Below are 16,334 nucleotides of genomic sequence, written 5' to 3'. Positions count from 1 at the left end.
CTTCCCAACCACCTCTAAATATTCCAGTTATTTTACAATTTTATTTTAAACTTTTTAATGTTTGCTTTCAAAAATATGAGTCTTTCCCAGTTACGCTCACTATATCAAGTTCAATCAAGAAGTTATTAAGCTTCTGGAATAGGCCTAAACTATGAAAAATTGAACAACAGCTAAAAGAAATTGAGAGTCCTGTAGGCATTTTGCCTTAAAGTAAAAGATGGCGTCTAGCTTGGGAAGAATGATGGTAAAAGTGACACAAGTAGGATACACAGAACAAATTTTTTTTTTCTTTTTTTTTTTTTTTTGTGGTACGCGGGCCCTCACTGTTGTGGCCTCTCCCATTGCGGAGCACAGGCTCCAGACGCGCAGGCTCAGCGGCCATGGCTCACAGGCCCAGCCGCTCCATGGCATGTGGGATCTTCCCAGACCGGGGCACGAACCCGTGTCCCCTGCATCGGCAGGCGGACTCTCAACCACTGTGCCACCAGGGAAGCCCCACAGAACAAATTTTAATGAGAAAAAAATGATTATCCCAGTTTCTGGAAAAATGGTTGTTATGGAATACTCACTGCAGATGTTTAACAGCAGTTAAAAGTACTGATTTGGCACACATTAAGAATTAGGAGTGAAGATGCCAATTTAATAGGCACCTGCATTCTGTTGAAGGTTTTGTAGGAGAGCAAAATTTGCCACCCCAAAATGTGTAGCTTTGTCATGAGGATTGTTTTAGGATGATTATTTTTATTTTTTTATTTTATTTTTGATTTTTGGCTGCATTGGGTCTTCATTGCTGCACACGGGCTGTCTCTAGTTGCAGCGAGCGGGAGCTACTCTTGGTTGCAGTGCATGGGCTTCTCATTGCGGTGGCTTCTCTTGTTGTGGAGCACAGGCTCTGGAGCACACAGGCTTCAGTAGTTGTGGCGCACGGACTCAGGAGTTGTGGCACACAGGCTTAGTTGCTCAGCGGCACGTGGGATCTTCCCGGACCAGGGATGGAACCTGCGTCCCCTGCATTGGCAGGCGGATTCTTGATCACTGTGCCACCAGGGCAGTCTCTAGGCTGATTATTTTTAAATCTCAAAAGACTCAGGAAGAACTTTCAAACTTCCTCATAACTGCCTAAAAGAATTTAGATGAGGACCTATTCCAGGAAGGGATCTATCACCACAGATTACTACAGTATAATATGAACTATGTGTGGTAGACAAGGAGGAACCTAGCAGAGTCTGTTTGTTAAAATTCCTCTGTGTCCATTTGCTTCTGTATGGCCAGCAAACATTTGTTTACCAAACATTTGCTCTTATCATCTTACTGTGAGTTGCTTTCCTTCTGTTTGAAGTCCCAGACCCTACCCCCTTCTCTTTAGCTCAGAATAGCAAAGATGCCTCAATTTGTCCTTTGAGCCCCATATTCTACGGAGTTCCCCATACGTAATTAAATTTGTTTTTCTCCTATTCATCTGTCTTACCTCGTGTTAGTTATCTGACCAGCCAGAAGAACCAAGAGGGGAAGTGGAAATGTTTTTCATCCCCCAACAGCATGTAGTGGATAAGTTTACTGTGATTTTTCTCTCTCATTTTCTAGCCTCTACCCAGCTCTGCAGAACCAATTTCATCTTCTGAGATTTTATTTTTTTCTTTCTAATATGCTTCATTACACTTTTGTGGCTGTGTGCCACATGAGGGGTTGAGGACAGGGAGAGAGGAAAGGAAGAGGTTTCAGTTTGTTGCTACTACCCCTCTAAGAATCAGAAACAACAGGGAATAAAAGGATGCCTGCTGAGGTGGTTGGAAATGACAAGCCCCCTGATGAGCTGTTGTACAAACAGAAGCCTTTGGTAACATGAACCATGTCCCCTTGTTAAATTGTGTCTGATGTTGACACCCTCTGCTGCTATGATTTTATTACAGCTAGCTCAAAATCCAGAATTCCTTTATGAACTATGTGAGAACCCACTAAAAGCATTCTCTGATGATACGTCAGCTCTGCAAAGAACATCTGACCTTGAATCAAGTAATGCATGAGGGGGAAAATTTCTGGTATGTTGTTGAATGGACAAGAGTAACATGTTTCTCTCTGTAAATGCGCTTTAGATGACATTGAGTAGCTTTAGAGAGATTTATAACAAAATGGGATTGGTATGACAGTAGAATTCCATAACTCATTCTTTTATGTCTCTCAGTGGAGATCTTTATGTAGTCAAATGTCAGATTATAGGCTCAGCCCAATAGTTTTTTTTTTTTTTTTTTTTTGCAGTACGCGGGCCTCTCACTGTTGTGGCCTCTCCCGTTGCGGAGCACAGGCTTCGGATGCGCAGGCTCAGCGGCCATGGCCCATGGGCCCAGCCGCACCGCGGCATGTGGGAGCTTCCCGGACCGGGGCACGAACCCGCGTCCCCTGCATCGGCAGGCGGACTCTCAACCACTGCGCCACCAGGGAAGCCCAGCCCAATAGTTTTTAAAACATGATCCTGTATGTCAGAGCACCTCATCATTTAGAAAGATATCTTTGTTTTAATACTGCCTGATACAAATTTAATTTGCTTTGGTGATCAAGGGATGTAGTAAGTGTAGTTAACACTCCTTTGTGCTTGCATCACAAAACTTCCAATAGAAACCAGTCAACACAGATTTCATTAATGTTCTTAACATTGGGCAGAGAAGTTTAAATGAAAAGTATGAACATCTTTTCACAAATGCACATCTCTACTAGATTTGTTTATCTCTGAGTAGGCCCATGTGATGAAAAGAGTATGTCATTGTGGGGCTTCCCAAGTGGAGGGCTGTAACTCTTTGCACAGAACAGGGAGTGTACCGTGCCATTGGGAGATTTGGCCTTGTTGCTTTGCCATTTATATAACTTTGATTATGGCATCTTCCATGCCAAAGTGTCAGGAGTTACTTCTTGCCTAAAAGAACTGTGGTTAGTTCAGAAACAAAGCAGGTTTTAATCCACATGCTTTTTATTTCTTTTACCCAGGCCCTATACTACTAACCATCCTCTCGTGAAAAATTTCAACATCTCAAGTTCAACATCTGTGCGTCCATCTATGACTCTTTAGTGAGTTCCTAAACTTGCCACAAAACCACAAAAACATAAATCCCAAACAGAATACAAACAAGTAAGCCTCAGACTTTGAAGAGCTGCTGGCCATCTATTTTAGGAGATTATGTTAAAATAAGGATTCTGAACTCTGAGTAAAATTCTTCGTGTTTGATTTTGTATTGGTAATAGCATGATATAAGTACAAAGATGGTAATCCAAATTAGAGTGTCCAGCTGCTGTTCTGTAACCCAAACTATGAATCTCTGTATGACACTTAACACTCTGCAGACATTTGGTAACAGTGATGGATACTTTCATGTGTCAACTAGACTAAGGCTAAGGGATACTCAGATAGCTGGTAAAATATTATTTCTGGGTGTGTCTGTGAGTGTCTGTTCTGGAAGAGGTAAACAATTGAATTGATAGACTGAATAAAGAAGGTTTGCCCTCACCAATGTGGGTGGGCCTCATCCAGTCCACTGAGGGCCTGAATAGAACGTAAAGGTGGTGGAAGGGTATATTTGCTCTTTGCTTAAGCTTAGACATCCAGCTCCTCCTGCCGTCAGACGTCAGTGGTCCAGGTTCTCAGGTCTTTGGACTCAGACTGGGATTTATACCATTGGCCCCCCTGGTTCTCAGGCCCTTGGGTTTAGATTGGAACTATACCACTGGCTGTCCTGGGCCTCCAGCCTGCTGACAGCAGATTATGGGGCTTCTCAACCTCCATAATTGTGTGAGCCAATCACTCATAATAGATCTCTTTCTGTGTATCTCTATGTATATCCTATTGGTTCTATTTCTCTGGATAATCCTCATACAATAACTTATTAAAATAGTATTCTAAGTTCGTAACAGCTATAAGTATCTGTAATAACCAACTAGTAAGCTATTGCCCGTTTAACTTTTATGTCAAATAAATGCATATTAGTATTAGAAGTCAAATAGAGACCTAGGTGGAATATTGGAAGGCACAAAGTTTTTCTTTGAGTTTAAGACTCCATTTTGGATCAAAAGTTTAGTGATGAAAAGTCTTTTCAGTAAATCCCCTGAAAGGTTTTCTTCTCACTCTTCTTTTCACCTGTGTAAGAGGACTGTGCTAATGACTAATATGGTGGTTAATGTGTAGCAGCTAAGAAACTGTTCTCAGCACACAATATATATTATCGAAAAAAGAAAATAACGCCCCCTTCCCCTCCAAGGAGGTGCCCACCTCCTTGTCCTTGTAGCCTTTGAATATGTTACTGAAATAGCTAAAGGGACTTTGCAGAGGCAATTACATTTAAGGATCTTGAAATGAGATTAACCAGGGTTATCCAGGTGGGATCAATCCAATCACTTGAATCCTTAAAAGTGGAGAAACTTCCCAGCCACGGTCAGAGTAAGGTACGCCCAGAGAAGGAGAGTCAGAGAGATGCAAGTTGAGGATTCCATCTGCCATCCCTGACTTTGAAAATAGAAAGAAGCCAGGAACCAAAGAATGTGAACAGACTACAGAAGCTGGAAACGAAAGGGAGTATTGGTGAGTTGAAATTGAATCAATAATTTCAATGTTAATATGTACAGCAAACTTATGTGTTACTTGTTTAAAATGCACATCTCCAGGCTCAATCTCAGGCATTCCGATTCATTATAGCTGGTCTAGGGCCCTAAATTCTGAAATGTAAGTACATTTAGATGACCGTTGATCAAGACGAGCTCTAAAAGCCATTCTAACTTGATTTTATTAGAAGTAAGTTGTCATATTAAACATGTAATTTGTCTTATTTTCCATATTTATATTCCAGAATCAGGGAAAAGTTAACACACAGGCAAAATGGTACTTACTCTTGACTCCATTCAGGTTAGCCTGGCTGAAGGTCCATCTCTAGATAATTAACCTCAATTTTTGAAAACTGAACCAGAGCACATGACCAGAAGGCTCAGGAGCGTCCTCTTTCAGAACATCTATCACACATGTTTATTTGTTTAATGTGTGTTTTCCATGCTAGACTGTAAACTCCATGGAGGCAGACAACGTGGGTACCCTATTCACATCAGTAGCTCTACCAGCCAGCAAAATGCCAGACATTTTGAATCAAAAAATACTTTCTTTTCAGGGAGACGGAAAATGCACGAGTGTTGTTGGTGGAAGGAGAGATGCAGGGCAGGGATAAATGGAATAAATATTTAAGAATTAAAATGAGCAGATTTACGAATCCTATGGGGGATTACAGCAGCTTAGGTTGTTGGTTGGAGATATCTTCATCAAGGAAAAAACACATTTGTGGAACATTAGTTTTGGAGACCATATGTTTGAAATATCTACGGGAGAAAATAACCAGGGAATATCAACAGATATAGTTGACTTTACAACTCTCAGGTGTGATTAAACAGAATAATGGCCCAAAAGATGCCTGTGTTCTCATTCTCAGAACCTGTGAAGGTTATTTTCCATGGCAAAAGGGGCTAGGCATGTGTGATTGAAGTTGAGAATCTAAAATACTGAGGGTAGGGCTTCCTTGGTGGCGCAGTGGTTGAGAGTCTGCCTGCCGATGCAGGGGACGCGGGTTCGTGCCCCGGTCCGGGAAGATCCCCCATGCCGCAGAGCGGCTGGGCCCATGAGCCATGGCTGCTGAGCCTGCGCGTCTGGAGCCTGTGCTCTGCAATGGGAGAGGCCACAACAGTGAGAGGCCTGCGTACCGCCAAAGAAAATAAATAATAAAATAAAATGGTGAGGGTAGCCTGGATTACCCAGGTGGGCCCAATCTAATCACATGCATTCTTTAAATACAAAGAGTGTTTCCCAGCTGCCGAGAATCAGATGGTGGCATGAGAAAGACATGACTTGACTGTTGCTGGCTTTGATGATGGAGAAAGGTAGCCATGTGCAAGGAATGCAGGCAGCCACTAGAAACTAGAAAAGGCAAGGAAATGGATTCTGTCGCAGAACCTCTAGAAGGAACTCAGGCCTGCCAGCACCTTGACTGTAGCCTAGTGGATCTGATTTTGGACTTCTGACCTCCCAAACTGTAAGAGAATAAGTTCATGTTGTTTTAAGCCACAAAGTTTGTTGTAATTTTTACAACAGCAATAGAAAATGAATATACTAATGAACCTCTTCCACCTAACAGAACAAAAGAAGTTTATTACTTAAAGACAAAACTCTCTTGGGCCACACTCTCTGGAGGCATGAAAGGAGCAACTCTCCCCCCTCTATTCTCTTTTCATTTTGAGAGACATTTGCTTGGATGTTGATTTCTGATCTGGTTTTCACTGACACATGCTTGTAAAGCAACTAAGGAAACTGTCAGGGCGAGGCATGTTGTAGCCCACGACAGAAGGTAGGACACCAACCCTGCCAATCACAGGATCCATGCCAAACTACTTGAAAGAAAAATTCACATTCTCTGCCCTAGTTCGCATCCTCAACATCTAGCAGCTTGGGTTTTCTCTATCACTTGTGAAACGCTGAGGCCTTCCTGAGAACCACAGGGAAGCTATGCCTCCAGGTGGAGTCTGGCCCTTTTGGATGTATGAGCATGGCTGTGTTTAGAAGCTTCCATCATCTCTGATTCTTCTTGTTCAGTGTCAGAGTCCAGTCTCAGAAGAGAACCAGAAAAGGGCCTGTCTGGCCATCTTGACAGAGAGCCAAAAGGAGAATGTCTTCCAAGACCAGTAATGTTAGCTTTGATGGTCACCAGCTGAGAACAGTTGTTTCCAGTGAAATGACTTAATATTTTGCTCATTAGCCTGGGGTTCTGGGCTTTTGGGCAGAAGACCAGTTCATTACATATTGAGGAGAATACATATTATCAGCATGTTTTAGGGCTGTTGCTCCCCTTAATCACACAGCTGAGGTAGTGCTTGTCAGTTTTCTCCACTGTAACCTTACTCCTTTTCCCTCTTTCCATACCGTAGTTTTTGGAAGTCACCATGCACAACCCGTGCATAAGGAGTGGAGAGTTACATTCTACCTCCTGGAATATGGAATATCTACATTAAGTTGTTCTTGTATACACATTTGTCTATTTGCCATTTATTTATTGAATAATTTACTTATAGCAGTATGGACTCATAAGTATTTATACTTTAGTTTATAAGCCAATACTACTTTATTTTGTTGTTTTGGTTTTTTAAATTTTTTATTTTATGTAGGAGCATAGTTGATTAACAATGTTGTGTTAGTTTCAGGTGTACAGCAAAGTGATTCAGTTATACACATACATGTATCTATTCTTTTTCAACTTCTTTTCCCGTTTAGGTTATTACAGGATATTGAACAGAGTTCCCTGTGCTATATAGTTGGTCCTTGTTGGTTATCTATTTTAAATATAGCCGTGTGTACATGTCAATCCCAGACTCCCAATCTATCCCTCCTCTCCGCCCTTCCCTGCTGGTTACCATAAACTCATTCTCTAAGTCTGTGAGTGTGTTTCTCTTTTGTAAATAACATTTGTATTGGTTTTTTTTTTTTTTTTTAGATTCCGCATGTAAGCGATATCATGTGATACTTGTCTTTCTCTGTCTGACTTATTTCACTTAGTATGACAGTCTCCAGGTCCATCCATGTTGCTGCAAATGGCATTATTTCATTCTTTTTAATGGCTGAGCAATATTCCATTGCAGTACTATATTTTGTTGCTAACATTGTTCTAACTTTGGCCTTTGGGAGTTGTTTCAGTTCATGCCTATGTCCCCTTCACCCACCATATTACTGTGTGCTTTGTCTGTTTTATTTTTCCCTGTTTTTGTTTTGAGTCTTCCTTGCTTTCTGGCACTACAAGGTGTTCCAGATTCATCTTGCACATTTCCAGCTCCACTCCTAGAATTTGTGTGTGTGTGTGTGTGTGTGTGTGTGTGTGTGTGTGTGTGTTTTCCCCAAGAAGTTCTGGTTACTCTTACTGGTGAACAGTATTACAAGACAGGAACTGAGTGTTAGATGAGCTCATTGCTCCTACTCAGCTGGCAAAGTAAAGAAGTGCGTGTACTAATTTGAGTATACATACATGCCTGTAACTTTTTTATATGTAATCATATTTTTTATATTAAGCTGAAAATAAATTCATATGGCTGTCTCCAACTCTAATCCATTACGACATGCAGCTTTGTCTTCCTCCCCTTGCTTACTTGTACCCTCCTACTCCAACAATGAGGGAACTGGCTCCCATCGTCCATATCAATTTAAGTGATTGTTCGGTTCCAGTATATGTGTAGAGTGGTTTCAGAGCTTTTAACACATATCCCCATGAGAAACAACTTTATGAACTAGAATACAGTGCAATGTACAGTTGCTTTTTTTTAACATCTTTATTGGGGTATAATTGCTTTACAGTGGTGTGTTAGTTTCTGCTTTATAACAAAGTGAATCAGCTATACATATACATATATCCCCATATCTCCTCCCTCTTATGTCTCCCTCCCACCCTCCCTATCCCACCACTCTAGGTGGTCACAAAGCACTGAGCTGATCTCCCTGTGCTATGTGGCTGCTTCCCACTAGCTATTTTACATTTGGTAGTATATATATGTCCATGCCACTGTCACTTCATCCCAGCTTACCCTTCCCCTTCCCTGTGTCCTCAGGTCCATTCTCTACGTCTGCGTCTTTATTCCTGTCCTGCCCCTATGTTCTTCAGAACCATTTTTCTTTTTTAGATTCCATATATTTGTGTTAGCATACGGTAGTTGTTTTTGTCTTTCTGACTTACTTCACTTGTACAGTTCCTTTTGACTTTAATCTTAATGATCTTATTTATTTCCCAAGTTACTTATGTTAACACCTTTTCTTCCAACTCTGTTTAGTGAGGTCGTTTAATCCATTTGTAATACTGTTGGATTTTTTTTGTTACATTCTGCATTTGATCTTAAGATTCCATAACTTCTCGAATGACTTTTATTTTTTAATTTAAGAACAGTTGACTTACAATATTATATTGCTTTCAGGTGTACAGGATAGTGATTTGATATTTTTATAGATTACATACCTATGCTGTACATTACATTACTGTGATTTATTTTATAACTGGTAGTTTGTAGCTTTTAATTCCCTTCACCTGTTTTGCCCATCCTCTTACACCCCTCCCCTGTAGTAACCATCTGTTTGTTTTCTGTATCTGGGTTCGTTTATCTAATTTTGTTTGTTAGTTTGTTTTGGTTTTTAGATTCTACATATAAATGATATCACGCAGTATTTGTCTTTCTCTGACTTAATTCATTAAGCATAATACTCTATGGGTCCATCTGTATTGTCACAAATGGCAAGATCTTATCCTTTTTATGGCTGAGTAATATTATGTTGTGGATATATATACCCCATCTTCTTAGCCATTCATCTATCAGTGGGTACTCAAGTTGCTTCCGTATCTTGTCTATTGGAAACAATACTGCAATGAACAGAAGAGTGCATGTATCCTTTCTAATTACTGTTCTCATTTTGTTGAGATATATACCCAGGAGTGGAATTGCTGGATCATAGGTTCTACTTTTAATTTTTCAAGTAAACTTTATGCCGTTTTTCATAGTAGCTTTACCAATTTGCTTTCCCATCAACAGTGTACTAAGGTTCCCTTTTCATACCTTCACCAATACTTGTTATTTGTTCTCTTTTTGAGGATAGCCATTCTGACAGGTGTGAAGAGATACCTCTTTGTGGTTTTGATTTGCATTACCCAGATGATTAGTGATGTCGAGCATCTTTTCATGTGCCTGTTGGCCATCTGTATGTTATCTTGGAAAAATGTTGATTTATGTCCTCTGCCCATTTTTTAATTGGATCTTTTTTTAAATATTGAGTAACATGAGTTCCTTAAATATTTTAGATATTAACCCCTTATCAGACATATCACTTGGAAATATCTTCTCCCATTCAGTAGACTGCCTTTTTGTTTTTTTGATCATTCCCTTTGCTGTGCAAAAGCTTTTTAGTTTGATGTCTCATTGGTTTATATTTGATTTTATTTCCCTTGCCTGAGGGTATATATCCAAAAACACATTACTAAGACATGTCAAAGAAATTACTACCTCGGTTTTCTTCTAGGATTTTTATGATTTCAGGTCTTATTTTTAAGTCTTTTATCCATTTTGAGTTTATTTTTTACATGTGTTCTGAGAAAGTAGTGCGGTTTGATTCTTTTGCATGTTGCTGTCCAGTTTTTACAACACCACTTACTGAAGAGACTGTCTTTTCCCCTTTGTATACCCTTGCCTCCTTTATCATAGAATAATTGACCATATGTGCATAGGCTTACTTCTGGACTCTCTTCTGTTCCATTGATCTCTGTGTCTGTTTTGAAGCCAGTACCACACTGTTTTGATTTGAAGTCAAGAAGCATGATACCTGCAGCTTTGTTACTCTTTCTCAAGACTGTTTTGGCTATTTAGGATTTTTTTTGTGGTTCCATACAAACTTTAAGATTATTTGTTCTAGTTCTATGAAAAATGCTACTGGTATTTTGGTAAGGATTGCATTGAATCTGTAGATTCCTCTGTGTAGTATGGATATTTTGACAACATTTATTTTTCCAATCCATGAATATAGTTTATGTTTCCATTTATTTGGGTTGATTTCAGTTTCTTTCATCAGTGTCTTATGGGTTTCATAGTGCAGGTCTCCCACCTCCTTGCTTAAATTATTTCTAGGTATTTTATTCTTTTTGATTTGATTGTAAATGGGATTGTTTCCCTAATTTACTTCTGAGAGTTCATTAATAGGGTAATAGAAATGCAACAGAACTGTGTATATTAATTTTGCATCTTACAACTTTACTGAACTTGTTTATTCTAATAGTTTTTTAGTGGAATCTTATGGTTTCCTATACAGAGGATCATGTCGGCTGCAGACAGAAATAATTGTACCTAGTCCTTTCTGATTTGGATGCTTTGACTTTTTGCCTAATCATTCTGGCTAGGACTTGCAGTGCTATGTTGAAAAGAAGTAGCAAGAGTGGGCACCTTGTCTTGTTCATGATCTTAGCGGAAAGCTTTCAGCTCTTCACTGTTGAGTATGCTGTGGGCTTGTCATACATGGCCTTTTTTATGCTGAGGTACATACTTTTTATTCCTAGTTCGTTGAGTTTTTTATCATGAAGGGGTCAAATGGTCTTTCTACTTCTGTGTTTTTCCACTTTCGGACTTACTTCACTCTGTATGACAGTCTCTAGGTCCATCCACGTCTCTACAAATGACCCAGTTTCATTCCTACTTATGGCTGAGTCGTATTCCATTGTATAGATGTACCACAACTTCTTTATTCATTCGTCTGTTGATGGGCATTTAGGTTGCTTCCATGACTTGGCTATCATAAATAGTGCTGGAGTGAACATTGGGGTGCCTGTGTCTTTTTGAATTATGGTTTTCTCTGGGTGTATACCCAGCAGTGGGATTGCTGGGTCATATGGTAATTTTATTTTTAATTTTTTAAGGAATTTCCATACTGTTCCCCATAGTGGCTGTATCAATTTACATTCCCACTAACAGTGCAAGAGCGTTCCCTTTTCTCCACACCCTCTCCAGCTTTTTCTGTTGGTAGATTTTTTTGATGATGCCCATTCTAATGGGTGTGAGGAGATACCTCATTGTACTTTTGATTTGCATTTCTCTAATAATTAGTGATGTTGAGCAGCTTTCCATGTGCTTCTTGGCCATCTGTATGTCTTCTTTGGAGAAATGACTATTTAGGTCTTCTGCCCACTTTTTGATTGGGTTGTTTGTTTTTTTAATATTGACCTGCATGAGCTGTTTATATATTTTGGAGATTAATCCTTTGTCCATTGCTTTGTTCTCAAATATTTTCTCCAATTCTGAGGGTTGTCTTTTCATCTTGTTTATAGTTTCCTTTGCTGTACAAAAGCTTTTAAGTTTCATTAGGCCCCATTTGTTTATTTTTGTTTTTTTCCCATTACTCTAGGAGGTGGGTCAAAAAAGATCTTGCTGTGATTTACGTCAAAGAGTGTTCTTCCTATGTTTTCCTCTAAGAGTTTTATAGTGTCTGCTCTTACATTTACGTCTCTAATCCATTTTGAGTTTATTTTTTACATGTAGCTGTCCAGTTGTCCCAGCACCACTTATTGAAGAAACTATCTTTTCTCCATTGTATATCCTTGCCTCCTTTGTCATAGATTAGTTGACCATTGGTGCATGGGTTTATCTCTGGGCTTTCTATCCTGTTCCATTGATCTATATTTCTGTTTTTGTGCCAGTACCATACTGTCTTGATGACTGTAGCTTTGTAGTATAGTGTGAAATAAAGGAGTCTGATTTCTCCAGCTCCATTTTTTTCCCCTCAAGACTGCTCTGGCTATTCGGGGTCTTTTGTGTCTCCATACAAATTTTAAGATTTTTTGTTCTAGTTCTGTAAAAAAAACAAAAAAAAATGCCATTGATAATTTGAAAGGGATTGCATTGAATCTGTAGATTGCTTTGGTTAGTGTAGTCATTTTCATAATATTGATCTTTCCAATCCAAGAACATCGTATATATCTCCATCTGTTTGTGTCATCTTTGATTTCTTTCATGAGTGTCTTATAGTTTTCTGCATACAGGTCTTTTACCTCCTTAGGTGGGTTTATTCCTAGGTATTTTATTCTTTTTGTTGCAATGGTGAATGGGAGTGTTTCCTTAATTTCTCTTTCTGATCTTCTGTTGTTAGTGTATAGGAATGCAACAGATTTCTGTGCATTAATTTTGTATCCTGTAAGTTTACCAGATTCATTGATTAGCTCTAGTAGTTTTCTGGTTGCATCTTTAGGATTCTATATATATAGTATCATGACATCTGCAAACAGTGACAGTTTTACTTCTTCTTTTCCAATTTGTATTCCTTTTATTTCTTTTTCTTCTCTAATTGCCAAGGCTAGGACTTCCAAAATGATGTTGAATAATAGTGGCAAGAGTGGACATCCTGGTCTTGTTCCTGATCTTAGAGGAAATGCTTTCACTTTTTCACTATTGAGAATGATGTTTGCTGTGGGTTTGTCATACACGGCCTTTATTATGTTGAAGTAGGTTCCCTCTATGCCTACTTTCTGGAGCATTTTTATCATAAATGGGTGTTCAATTTTGTCAAAAGATTTTTCTGCATCTATTGAGATGATCATATGGGTTTTATTCTTCATTTTGTTAATATGGTGTATCACATTGATTTGCATATATTGAAGAATCCTTGCATCCCTGGGATAAATCCCACTTGATCATGGTGTATGATCCTTTTAATGTGTTGGGTTCTGTTTGATAGTATTTTGTTGAGGATTTTTGCATCTATATTCATCAGTGATATTGGTCTGTAATTTTCTTTTTTTGTAGTATCTTTGTCTAGTTTTGGTGTCAGGGTGATGGTGGCCTTGTGGAATGAGTTTGCGAGTGTTCCTTCCTCTGCAGTTTTTTGGAAGAATTTGAAAAGGATGTGTGTTAGCTCTTCTCTAAATATTTGATAGAATTCACCTGTGAAGCCATCTGGTCCTGGACTTCTGTTTGTTGGAAGATTTTTAATCACAGTTTCAATTTCATTATTTGTGATTTTTCTGTTTATGTTCTCTGTTTCTTCCTGGTTCAGTCTTGGAAGGTTATACCTTTCTAAGAATTTGTCCATTTCTTCCAGGTTGTCCATTTTATTGGCATATAATTGCTTGTAGGAATCTCTCAAGACCCTTTGTATTTCTGTAGTGTCAGTTGTTACTTCTCCTGTTCATTTCTAATTCTTTTGATTTGAGTCTTTTCCCTTTTTTTTCTTGATGAGTGTGGCTAATGGTTTATCAATTTTATTTATCTTCTCAAAGAACAAGCTTTTAGTTTTATTGATCTTTGCTATTGTTCTCTTTGTTTCTATTTAATTTATTTCTGCTCTGATCTTAATGATTTCTTTCCTTCTACCAACTTTGGGTTTTGTTTGTTCATCTTTCTCTAGTTCCTTTAGGTGTGAAATTAGATTGTTTATTTGAGATTTTTCTTGTTTCTTGAGGTAAGCTTGTATTGCTATAAACTTCCCTCTTAGAACTGCTTTTGCTGCATCCCATAGGTTTTTGATCATTGTGTTTTTGTTATAATTTATTTCTAGGCATTTTTTGATTTCCTCTTTGAGTTCTTCAGTGATCTCTTGGTTATCTAGTAATGTATTGTTTAGCCTCCATGTGTCTGTGGTTTTTATATCTTTTCCTGTACAGTTTATTTCTAATCTCATGATGTGGTCAGAAAAAATGCTTAATATGACTGCAGTTTTCTTAAATTTACTGAGGCTTGATTTATAACCCAAGATGTGATCTATCCTGGAGAATGTTCCATGTGCACTTCAGAAGAAAGTTGTAATCTCTTTTTGGGTGGAATGTTCTATAAATATCAATTAAATCTATCTGGTCTATTGTGTCATTTAAAGCTTCTGTTTCCTTATTTTCATTTTGGATGATCTGTCCATTGGCGTAAATGAGGTGTTAAAGTCCCCCATTATTGTGTTACTCTCAATTTCCTCTTTTATAGCTGTTAGCAGTTGCCTTATGTATTGAGGTGTGCCTGTGTTGGGTGCATATATATTTGTAATTGTTAGATCTTCTTCTTGGATTGATCCCTGATCACAGTGTAGTCTCCTTGCTTGTCTCTTGTATAATTCTTTATTTTAAAGTCTATTTTATCTGATATAAGTATTGCTACTCCAGTTTTCTTTTGATTTCCATTTGCATGGAATATCTTTTTCCATCCCCTCACTTTCAGTCTGTATGTGTCTCTAGGTCTGAAATGGATCTCTTGTAGACAACATACATATGGGTCTTGTTTTGGTATCCATTCAGCCAGCCTGTGTCTTTTGGTTGGAGCATTTAATCGATTCACATTTAAGGTAATTATCGATATGTATGTTCCTATTACCATTTTATTAATTGTTTTGGGCTTGTTTTTGTAGGTCCTTTTCTTCTCTTGTGTTTCCCACTTAGAGAAGTTCCTTTAGCATTTGTTGTAGAGCTGGTTTGGTGGTGCTGAATTCTCTTAGCTTTTGCTTGTCTGTAAAGCTTTTGATTTCTCCATCGAATCTGAATGAGATCCTTTCCGGGTAGATTAATCTTAGTTGTAGGTTCTTCCCTTTCATCACTTTAAGTATATTGTGCCACTCCCTTCTGGCTTGCAGAGTTTCTGCTGAGAAATCAGCTGTTAACCTTATGGGAGTTCCCTTGTATGTTATTTTCATTTTTCCCTTGTTGCTTTTAATAATTTTTCTTTGTCTTTAATTTTTGTCAGTTTGATTAGTATGTGTCTTGGCGTGTTTCTCCTTGGATTTATCCTGCCTGGGACTCTCTGTGATTCCTGGACTTGGATGACGATTTCCTTTCCCATGTTAGGGAAGTTTTTGTCTATAATCTCTTCAAATATTTTCTCAGGTCCTTTCTCTATCTCTTGTCCTTCTGGGACCCCTATAATGTGAATGTTGTTGTGTCTAATGTTGTCCCAGAGGTCTCTTAGACTGTCTTCATTTCTTTTCATTCTTTTTTCTTTATTCTGTTCCATGGCAGTGATTTCCACTCTTCTGTCTTCCAGGTCACTTATCCGTTCTTCTGCCTCAGTTATTCTGCTATTAATTCCTTCTAGTGTATTTTTCATTGCAGTTATCATATTGTTCATCTCTGTTTGTTTGTTCTTTAATTCTTTTAGGTGTTTGTTCTTTAATTCTTCAACGTCTTCATTAAACATTTCTTGCATCTTCTGGATCTTTGCCTCCTTTCTGTTTCCAAGGTCCTCAATCACCTTCACTATCATTCTGAATTCTTTTTCTGGAAGGTTACCTATCTCTACTTCATTTAGTTGTTTTACTGGGGGTTTGTTCCTCCATCTGGTACATAGTCCTCTGCGTTTTCATTTTGTCTTTCTTTCTGTGAATGTGGTTTTCATTCCACAGGCTGCAGGATTGTAGTTCTTCTTGCTCCTGCTGTCTCATTGTTGAGACTTCTTGCATGTCTTTTCCTCAAGACTCTTGGCCCCTAATTTTCTTTTCTTGTGATGTCTTTCTCTTGGTTTTTTTGCAAGTAATGCTGGCTTCATAAAATGAGTTTAAAAGTTTTCTTGCTCTTAAATTTTGGGGAAGAATTTGATAAAGACTGGTGTTAATCCAGCAACAAAATGAAAAGGCAACCTGTGGAATGGGAGAAAAAATATTTCCAAGCCAAATATCTGGTAAAGGGTTAATATCCAAGATATGTAAGAAACTCATATGGCTCAATAGCAAAAAATAATAATAAAAATGGGCAAAGGAATTGAGCAGTCATTCACCTAACTTATATGAAAACTTTTATATACACAAATGCCTGTACATGAATCATTATAGCAGCTTTATTCAT

Source organism: Phocoena phocoena, chromosome 9, assembly GCF_963924675.1.
Source record: "Phocoena phocoena chromosome 9, mPhoPho1.1, whole genome shotgun sequence".
In the NCBI taxonomy this organism is placed as follows: Eukaryota; Metazoa; Chordata; class Mammalia; order Artiodactyla; family Phocoenidae; genus Phocoena; species Phocoena phocoena.
The sequence above is the reverse complement of the archived record's forward strand: the minus strand, read 5'-3'. Positions refer to the sequence as shown.